Consider the following 8,720-nt stretch of genomic DNA (forward strand, 5'->3'; position numbering starts at 1 on the left):
TGGGAATTCTGTTCACAAACAGAGCATATAAAGACACAAACTCAACGGTGTATTAGTATACAGTGAAAAGTATTGTTTCTTGCTTGCTGTGCAGGCAAAGCATACCATTCATAGAGAAGGAAAGGAGAGTGTGCAGAATGTAGTGTTACAGTCATAGCTAGGGTGTAGAGAAAGATCAACTTAATGCAAGGTGGGTCCATTCAAAAGTCTGATGGCAGCAAGGAAGAAGCTGTCCTTGAGTCGGTTGGTACGTGATCTCAGACTTTTGTATCTTTTTCCCGACGGAAGATGGAAGAGAGAATGTCCGGAGTGCGTGGGATCCTTAATTATGCTATGACCCTTCCACAGAAATGAAGAGGAAACTAAATATGATGAATGATATAGTGGAAAAGGGGGTGGGGCTGAATGGAAGGTCAGGGATAGGTCGGAGCTACAGAGAGATTGACAAAGATGTCATGGACATATGACAAAGGGAGGGTTAATGGTGCATTAAGGACTGAAGAATGCGAATAACGGCACAAGGAAAGATGACGGAATGTGTTAATAGGAGAACAAAGGTCAGTACCCAGCTGGGAGCAACACTGAACAAGGGATATGTGACCATGTTGGGGAGGGGTGGATTATGAAAAACGGGGTAGGGGTCAAGAGAGAGGGGAAAGGTCACAGTCTACAGTTGTTGAACTCAATGTTGAATCCTGAGGGCTGTAAAGTGCCCAATTGGCAGATGAGGTGCTGTTCCTCCAGTTTGCGATGGGCTTCACTGGAACATTGCAACACGACAAGGTCAGACACATGGACAGGAGAGTGAGATGCTGAGTTAAAATGGCAGCAACAGGAAGGTTGGTGTCATGCTTGCGGACCAAGCAAAGATGTTCCGCATAATGGTCACCCAGTCTGTGCTTAGTCTCATCGATGTAAAAGAGACTGTACTGGGAGCAGCCAATATAATTGATCAAATTGAAGTGAAACGCCACTTAACCTGAAAGGAGTGTTTGGTGCCTTGGACAGTGAGAAGGGAGGCGGTACAGGGGGAAGTGTTGCTCCTTTTGAATGGGACAATGCCGTGGGAAGGTTCCGCATTTTTTGGAACTCCTAAAGTTAAATCTGAGGATGATTCGAGCATTTCAAAAGATTTCTCCAAATACATGTATCACATTTTCTGAATAATTCACTGAGTCAGCACACGGTATGTGGTGTGGATACGATTGCTTTGGTGCGGTACAGTTGCATGAATTGTAGGCAGCATGGTGGCACAGTGGTTATCACAGCCTCCTCACAGCACCAGGGACCCGGGTTCAATTCCCGGCTTGGGTCACTGTCTGTGCGGAGTTTGCATGTTCTCCCCGTGTCTGCATGGGTTTCCTCCAGGTGCTCCAGTTTCCTCCCACAATCCAAAGATGTGCAGGTTAGGTTGATTGGCTATGCTAAATTGTGATGTGGAGATGCCGGCGTTGGACTGGGGTAAACACAGTAAGAGTCTTAACAACACCAGGTTAAAGTCCAACAGATTTATTTGGTAGCAAATGCCATTAGCTTTCGGAGCGCTGCCCCTTCGTCAGATGGGAGTGGAAATCTGCAGATTTCCACTCCATCTGACGAAGGAGCAGCGCTCCGAAAGCTAATGGCATTTGCTACCAAATAAACCTATTGGACTTTAACCTGGTCTTGTTAAAACTCTTACTATGCTAAATTGTCCCATAGTGTCAGGGGGAACTCGCAGAGTAAATATGTGGGGTTACGGGAATAGGGCCTGGGTGGAACTATTGTCAGTGCAGGCTCGAATGGCCTCCTTCTACACTGGATGGATTCTATTCTATGATTGTATTCTATGTGATCAGAAATGAATTTAGACTGAGTGCTGTGTAAACAAAATGTTTATTTGGGGTCAATGGGGAAATTCAGTCCAACAGGTAAGTCTGAAAGACTTAACATTTGGGTGAAAACAAATCAAATAGATAATGAGGATAAGGCTTTCCTCAGTATGATGGGGCTAGGTCCCTTTGTAGTGTTTGACCACACAGACCACATTACAATGAAATGAATGAGATTCTGATGTCCTGTTACAGCAGCATTGAGAATGAGATTGCACATTCCGTCAATGGAAACAGTTGTCGAGTGAGACTGTAATGGATTATAATCTTGAGTTGTAGCAACTTGTCACTGTGAGTCGATTGGCCTTACAGACATGTTCATAGGAGACTTAAAGAACAATGCAATCCAGGTTAAGCTTTTGAGTAAAAGCTATAAGATGAGCTGGAAGGAGGCTTGAGATGGAAATGGTAGAAAGCAATAGTTGCAGATTGTAATGGAGTCATGGCTGATTTGGACTTCAACTCTATTTTCTCACTCGCTCCCTCCATCCAGAAATTCCCAGTCAAAGCAATAATCAGCTTATCTCAGCCTTACATACATTCATTTACGGTGAATCCACAACATTCTGGAGTAGGAAATCGCAAAGAATCACAGAGGCCATTCAGCCCATCATAACTGCACTGACTCTCTGAAAGAGCATTTTACCTAGGCCCTATCCCCATATGCCCTCGCATTGATCATGGCCAATCATGCATGCCCATGTCTGCATGGGAGGAAACTCATGCAGACACGGGGAGAACATGCAAACTCCACACAGATAGCCACACTAGGCCGGAATTGAACTCGGGTCCCTGGCACTGTGAGGCAGCAGTGCTAACCAATGTGCCACCCACAGCTTTCAGTGGGACCCAGACTACAACAGCCAGGTATCTGAGTCACACATGCAGATATAATCACTGCCATGGTAGCCACCAACCATCCAATCACCAAGTCCTGGTCAAGCATCAGGTCGAGGTTGTGGATGAAACAGCTTAGGAATGGTCTGTGGAGTACCAAAAGGCATTTGAAGAAGTGAAGAAAGTGCTGACTAGTGACTCCGTTTTGGTTCAGTATCTGATTCAAAGGCAGATGGGGAGAAAGGCCTATGAGGAGGTGGTGTGGAGAGAGGCCTGTGAGGAGGTGGTGGGGAGAGAGGCCTGTGGGGAGGTGGTGGGGAGAGAGGCCTGTGGGGAGGTGGTGTGGAGAGAGGCCTGTGGGGAGGAGGTGGGGAGAGAGGCCTGTGGGGAAGTGGTGTGGAGAGAGAGGCCTGTGAGGAGAGGGTGTGGGGAGAGAGGCCTGTGGGGAGGTGGTGTGGAGAGAGGCCTGTGGGGAGGAGGTGGGGAGAGAGGCCTGTGGGGAGGAGGTGGGGAGAGAGGCCTGTGGGGAGGTGGTGTGGAGAGAGGCCTGTGAGGAGAGGGTGGGGAGAGAGGCCAGTGGGGAGGTGGGGTGGAGAGAGGCCTGTGGGGAGGAGGTGGGTAGAGAGAGGTCTGTGGGGAGGAGGTGGGGAGAGAGAGGTCTGTGGGGAGGAGGTAGGGAGGGAGAGGTCTGTGGGGAGGAGGTGGGGAGAGAGGCCTGTGGCGGGGGGGGGGGGGGGGGGGGGGGCTGTGGGGAGACAGTGTGGAGAGTCTCATGGCAACTGCTTCATGTATGTTGAAGAAGTCAGAGCAACAGTGCTGACAAGTTGAGAAGGAGACATCACCATCATATATGGAGTTACAAAGTTCCACTTATATCTGAACGGGAGGAAATTCACTTTGTTAACTGATCTGACAATCAGAATGGGGTCAAAGATGGGGGTACCCCTCATGGTGACAGCATGGTTTCACAGAGGGACGTTGATTTTAATGACCTATCAGTATACCCATGTGGACATTTCCCACAGGATTTCCCATGGAGACTGATTCAATCTCAGTCACCGTGTTGCCTGTGAATTCATTTCTATATGCTATTTCTATACACCGTGCCTGGGTGGCAAGGTGGCACAGAGGTTAGCACTGCTGCCTCACCAAGGACCCGGGTTTGATTCCCGGCTTGGGTCACTGTCTGTATGGAGTCTGCATGTTCTCCCCATGTCTGCATGGGTTTCTGCCGGGTGCTCCGGTTTCCTCCCACTGTCTGAAGGATGTGCTGGATAGGTGCATTGGCCATGCTAAATTCTCTCTCAGTGTACCCGAACAGGAGCCAGAGTGTGACGACTAAGGGATTTTCATAGTACTTCATTGCAGAGTTAATGTAAGTCTACTTGTGACACTAATAAACTAAACTAAACTAATGACACTCACGGTCTGCCACAGAAATTAGTGGTGTTAAGCAAAAACAACTTATTTTTAACAGCTAAATGACTCTGGTAATAATGGGTTGTGTGTGAGCTGTGATTACAACATCCCTAACTGCTAGATTTCAGGAATTGCTGATTTTGGTTTAGTTATGTTCTATTCTGGGAAATTATGCACATGTCCTACTGCACATTTTAATTAGTTGAATAAAATAAGAAAAACAATTGTGTGGTATTGATTGTTTGAATTTTTTTGTAAATGGGGAGTGTAGTATATCGTAATATACTATTGTATATTGTGATACTGCCCATTTTGCTGGGGGAGTGTGAAAACTGTGTCATCACCGATTAAACAATCTGTGTGTTAATCCCAGCCCAAACATCACTCTGTCTCTTTCTCCACAGACACTGTAAAAGAAGTCTCAACACCAGGTTAAAGTCCAACAGGTTTATTTGGCAGCAAAGGCCACTAGCTTTCGGAGCGCTGCTCTTTCATCAGGCGAGTGGGAGTTGTGTTCACAAACAGGGCATATAAGACCATAAGACCATAAGACATAGGAGCGGAAGTAAGGCCATTCGGCCCATCGAGTCCACTCCACCATTCAATCATGGTTGATTTCAACTCCATTTACCCGCTCTCTCCCCATAGCCCTTAATTCCTCGAGAAATCAAGAATTTATCAATTTCTGTCTTGAAGACGCTCAACGTCTCGGCCTCCACAGCCCTCTGTGGCAATGAATTCCACAGACCCACCACTCTCTGGCTGAAGAAATTTCTCCTCATCTCTGTTCTAAAGTGACTCCCTTTTATTCTAAGGCTGTGCCCCCGCGTCCTAGTCTCCCCTGTTAATGGAAACAACTTCCCTACGTCCATCCTATCTAAGCCGTTCATTATCTTGTAAGTTTCTATCAGATCTCCCCTCAACCTCCTAAACTCCAATGAATATAATCCCACGATCCTCAGACGTTCATCGTATGTCAGGCCTACCATTCCTGGGATCATCCGTGTGAATCCCCGCTGGACCCGCTCCAGTGCCAGTATGTCCTTCCTGAGGTGTGGGGCCCAAAATTGCTCACAGTACTCCAAATGGGGCCTAACCAGTGCTTTATAAAGCCTCAGAAGTACATCCCTGCTTTTGTATTCCAAGCCTCTTGAGATAAATGACAACATTACATTTGCTTTCTTAATTACGGACTCAACCTGCAAGTTTACCTTTAGAGAATCCTGGACTAGGACTCCCAAGTCCCTTTGCACTTTAGCATTATGAATTTTGTCACCGTTTAGAAAATATAAAGACACAAACTCAATTTACAAGATAATGGTTGGAATGCGAGTCTTTACAGGTAATCAAGTCTTAAAGATACAGACAATGTGAGTGGAGAGAGGGTTAAGCACAGGTTAAAGAGATGTGTACTGTCTCCAGCTGGGACAGTTAGTGAGATTTCGCAAGCCCAGGCAAGTCATGGGGGTTACAGATAGTGTGACATGAATCCAAGATCCTGGTTGAGGCCGTCCTCATGTGTGTGGAACTTGGCTATCAGTTTCTGCTCAGCGACTCTGCGCTGTCGTGTGTCGTGAAGGCCGCCTTGGAGAACGCTTACCCGAAGATAGAGGCTGAATGCCTGTGACCGCTGAAGTGTTCCCCGACGGAAGGGAACACTCCTGCCTGGTGATTGTCGAGCGGTGTTCATTCATCCATTGTCGTAGCGTCTGCATGGTCTCACCAATGTACCATGCCTCGGGACATCCTTTCCTGAAGCGTATCAGGTAAACAACGTTGGCCGAGTTGCAAGTGTATGTACCGTGCACCTGGTGGATGGTGTTCTCACGTGAGATGATGGCATCCGTGTCGATGATCCGGCACGTCTTGCAGAGGTTGCTGTGGCAGGGTTGTGTGGTGTCTTGGTCACTGTTCTCCTGAAGGCTGGGTAGTTTGCTGCGGACAATGGTCTGTTTGAGGTTGTGCGGTTGTTTGAAGGCAAGAAGTGGGGGTGTGGGGATGGCCTTGGCGAGATGTTCGTCTTCATCAATGACATGTTGAAGACTCCGGAGAAGATGTCGTAGCTTTTCCGTTCCGGGGAAGTACTGGACGACGAAGGGTACTCTGTCCGCCGTCTCCCGTGTTTGTCTTCTGAGGAGGTCGGTGCGGTTTTTCGCTGTGGCACGTCGGAACTGTCGATTGATGAGTCGAGCGCCATATCCTGTTCTTATGAGGGCATCTTTCAGCGTCTGGAGGTGTCTGTTGCGATCCTCCTCATCCGAGCAGATCCTGTGTATACGGAGGGCTTGTCCGTAGGGGATGGCTTCTTTAACGTGTTTAGGATGGAAGCTGGAGAAGTGGAGCATCGTGAGGTTATCCGTGGGCTTGCGGTACAGTGAAGTGCTGAGGTGACCGTCCTTGATGGAGATGCGTGTGTCCAAGAATGCAACCGATTCCGGAGAGTAGTCCATGGTGAGTCTGATGGTGGGATGGAACTTGTTGATGTCATCATATAGTTGTTTCAATGATTGTTCGCCATCAGTCCAAAGGAAGAAAATGTCATCGATGTACCTAGTGTATAGCATCGGTTGAAGGTCCTGTGTGGTGAAGAAGTCTTGTTCGAACCTGTGCATAAAGATGTTGGCATATTGAGGTGCAAATTTGGTCCCCATGGCTGTCCCGTGCGTCTGGATGAAGAACTGGTTGTTGAAGGTGAAGATGTTGTGGCTTCCACAGACACTGCCAGACCTGTGGAGTATTTCTGCATTTTGGGATTTTCTTTCAGATAATGACATGCGCATGGTTTTAGGGAATAAAGCTGTTCCTGATTGGAGGAATGTTGACCTATCAAGGAGCAGTGGTAGGAGTTTGGTCTTGCTGTGTGATGTTGCCAATGGACACAGGGTTTCTTCAGCATTGCAGTGCAGATTGGCCAGCAGGAAGTTTAGACCCATGGGGGGGAAGGGGATACCAGAGGGCAGTTTTAAAAATTACAGTGACTGACGGATTATAAATTTGCATCTTGTGGGTCAGAAGGTTAGTAACATTCATGCCACACAAGTGCCAGGCAATGACTGTATCCAACAAGAGAAGATCAAATCATTGCCCCTTGACATTCAGTGGCATTACCATCGCTGAATCCCCCATTATCAACATCCTGAGGGTTACCATAGACCAGAAACTGAATTAGCCAAATAAATACTGTGGCTATCAGAGCAGGTCAGAGACTGGGAATCCTGCGGCGAGTAACTCACCTCCTGATTCCCCAAAATCTGTCCACCATCTACAAGGCACAAGTTGGGAGTGTGATGGAATACTCGCCACTTGCCTGGATGGGAGCAGCTCCAACAATACTCAAAAAGCTCGACACCATCCAGGACAAAGCAGCCCCGCTTGATTAGCATCCTATACACAAACATTCACTCTCTCCACTACTGATGAACAGTGGCAACCGTGTGTACCATCTACAAAAGGCACTGCAGGAACTCACCAAGGCTCCTTCGGAAGCACCTTCCAAACCCAAGGCCACAACCAGCTAGAAGGACAAGGGCAGCAGATATAGGGGAATATCAGCACCTGAAGGTTCCCCTACAAGTTTGCTGGTTAGGTGCATTGACCCGAACAGGCGCCGGAGTATGGCGACTGGGGGAATTTCACAGTAATTTCATTGCAGTGTTAATGTAAGCCTTACTTATGACTAATAAATAAACTTAAACTTTTAAGTCACTCACCATCCTGACTTGGAAATATATCGCCATTCCTTTGCTGTTGCTGGGTCAAAATCCTGGAACTCCCTCCCTAACAGCACTATGGGTGTACCTACACTTCAGGGACTGCAGCAGTTCAAGAATACAGTTCACCCACTTTCTGAAGGGCAGTTAGGGATGGGCAATGAATGCTGGCCTAGCCAGCGACACCCACATACCATAAATGAAGAATGGTGTCTGAAATCACTTAGACATTAGAATAAATAATTATTGGGTTCTGAATAGTGAAGGGTGTGGAATGGTGTGAGGGGCTGGAGTGGTGGGGTGATGTGGGGTGGGGTGATGTGGGGTGGGGTGGGGTGTATGTGGGGTTGGGGGGTGGGAGTGTATGGGGTTGGGGGTGTGTGGGAGGAATGGGGCACTGATCTCTTTTTAAGACGCTGTTTTAATCTTTGTCTTTGTGGTCTCTTCATCTGGGGCTCAATCTCAGATTTGATTTGAGAATGACTCCTGTGAAGCACTCTGGGGGATTTTGCTGTATTACAGGCACTATGTCAATGCAGATTGTCCACTCTATCCATAACTCTGCACACATGAACATTTCAAAAACACAAGACAATTTCTGACATTGTTAACTGTGAAACACAGACAGCAGCGTCAGTGTGGTAAAGGAACCCGGATATCTCTGGTTGTGTGGGTATCTTGGGCAGCTTTATAGCCTGTTTCTGAACCTAGTGAAAATAAACAAAGCAGCATCAAAGAGAAGCTGTACACCAAGCTGCCAAATAGGTAATTTCAACAGACACTGTGCCAACAATCTCGATTAGCTCAGAGAGAGAGAGAGAAACTGTGAGAATCCCTGGAGAGGGATATCTATTTCAGCAACAATAGCAATAGCAGCTGGAAA

Source organism: Mustelus asterias, chromosome 25, assembly GCF_964213995.1.
Source record: "Mustelus asterias chromosome 25, sMusAst1.hap1.1, whole genome shotgun sequence".
Taxonomy (NCBI): domain Eukaryota; kingdom Metazoa; phylum Chordata; class Chondrichthyes; order Carcharhiniformes; family Triakidae; genus Mustelus; species Mustelus asterias.